Genomic DNA, 1,896 nt, shown 5'->3' with positions numbered 1-1,896 from the left:
AGAGACCAGCTATAATACAGGGAGCATTACGGGAGAGGAGAGCGTGCCGGGAGACCAGAGCATTCTGGGAGACAGAGCATTACGGGAGGCAGAGAGCATTACGGGGACGAGACATTACGGAGACGAGGCATTACGGGAGACGAGAGCATTACGGGAGACGAGAGCATTACGGGAGACAGAGCATTAGATCGGGTCGTTTTCTCCCACAACATACAACACGTAGTAGTTGTGAGGCTACCTGGACAGTGTCGTTTGACATTGATATTTTAGGAAAGGACACATTGGAGAAATCTTTTAGTTCTTACAGCCACTGCTGAGCGGAAGTGGTAGGAGCTCCTGTAGAATCGAGACACTGGCAGAGGCCATTCATGGACATAGCCCTGGAGAGAACAAGAGAAAAACACTTTCAACCTTTATACTCTCTTTCTTTCTTACTTTCTTTGTTCACTTTTATCATACAAAGACCAGAGAGTTTGCAATGATCAAACAGAGAGCAACCACAGTATAGTGTTGTCTGTGGGATGCCATACCTGTGTATTCATGAAATTGTATTCTTCGCTGGTTTGATCGCGGGTCCATCAAGGCAGAGCATTTAAACATCTCATCATTATGACACAGGTGAACAACCAGCAGCTCTGTAGTACTGCGTCAGAGGAGAGGAGACACCTAGTGGTCATTTACGGTACTTACAACAAACCCACAGTGTAAGTGCCAAGTGCTCTGTGACCATTTGTAATTAGTGTGAACAACAATGAGAGAATGTGCCTTATGCAGCTCTGTCTTGAGGCCTTCATCTCCTCATACAGAACAGAAGTCCTGCCACACTGTCTGATTCAGACAAAGCTTCAAGTCTCGATTCAATCCGTAGCGCTGAAGGTCTGCGGTAGTATAGTGATTGACATTTAAAGGTCATTTCCCATTGAGACGACATACGCAACAACTACGTGACTGCAGTCTCCGCCCGGAAACATTGCCTTTAAATTCCAAATTCCGCACCCTACTCGCACTACGGCAAATGGAGCCCTTAGACTCACAAGCTCCCTTCTAGTCCCCCCCTCCCCTGGACTCTGAATGTCTGGGAGGATTCAGACCATCATCAGCCCCTGGAGGTAAAACAACCTCTTAGAAACTATCCCCTGCTCTTTCCAGAGTCCACAGTCAATACCAACCTGTCACCACACAGTGGGAAGACAAGTCCTATTGAATTATTCAAGTGGAAAACAAAGTGGAGACAAGAGATGTCTCATGTCCCTGGTCACTCACTTCATCTGGACAGTGACACGCATGTTGGTGGGGACGAACTTAAGTTGATAGGGATTTGGAAGGAGTAGTTCCTGACCTGAATGGAAACAGATCAACATAGAGATGAAGTATACCATCCGGTTTGGCAGTCTGAATCTAAATCTATTAAATGAGTTCAAACTGACTGAATTACATACCCGAAGCTTCCCCTCTCACAGTACCGAGAGTCAATGATCTGTTCGTTTTCTTGATGAAAAAGACTTTATTGTTGTGTTTGTCCCTGAAAATAGAACAACAATCTGATGTCAAACTCTGAAGTATTGAGAAATAAAACTCAGAAAATAACACATTTGGATAGAATTTGACTTACAATCTCCGGCACCTTGATTTCTTCATTGAATTTGTCTTTCCTTTATCTGAGAAGGCAGAATTGGAACCAAAAGAGAAGTGGATTACTGCATGTCACAAGCAGCACAATGTCAACAGTCTCATTCATGTCAGCAACATGGTGGTTTTACACAAGATAAGCTAGCATGAAGAAAGAGATAGTGGTGATTGCTGTTGGTAAATGAAGACAGGGGAGTAGCCAGCTCACCTGTTAGAGAGGGCCAGGTAGTGGTAGATACAGGGAGTAGGCAGCTCACCTGCTAGAGA

The 1,896-nt window shown here is 44.8% G+C and overlaps 1 long non-coding RNA gene across 1 annotated transcript; it reads right to left on the bottom strand.

Moving 5' to 3' along the window:
- Positions 1–304: 304 nt before the first annotated feature.
- On the bottom strand, positions 305–1,304 carry LOC135567135 (uncharacterized). The gene is made up of 3 exons (XR_010462267.1): positions 1,264–1,304; positions 531–643; positions 305–380 (listed from the first exon to the last, which is right to left on the bottom strand). It is a non-coding gene; the product is annotated as an uncharacterized LOC135567135 (long non-coding RNA).
- Positions 1,305–1,896: the final 592 nt, after the last annotated feature.

Source organism: Oncorhynchus nerka, unplaced genomic scaffold (genome assembly GCF_034236695.1).
Source record: "Oncorhynchus nerka isolate Pitt River unplaced genomic scaffold, Oner_Uvic_2.0 unplaced_scaffold_2536, whole genome shotgun sequence".
NCBI lineage: Eukaryota > Metazoa > Chordata > Actinopteri > Salmoniformes > Salmonidae > Oncorhynchus > Oncorhynchus nerka.
This window is presented reverse-complemented; position numbering and strand designations above follow the sequence as displayed.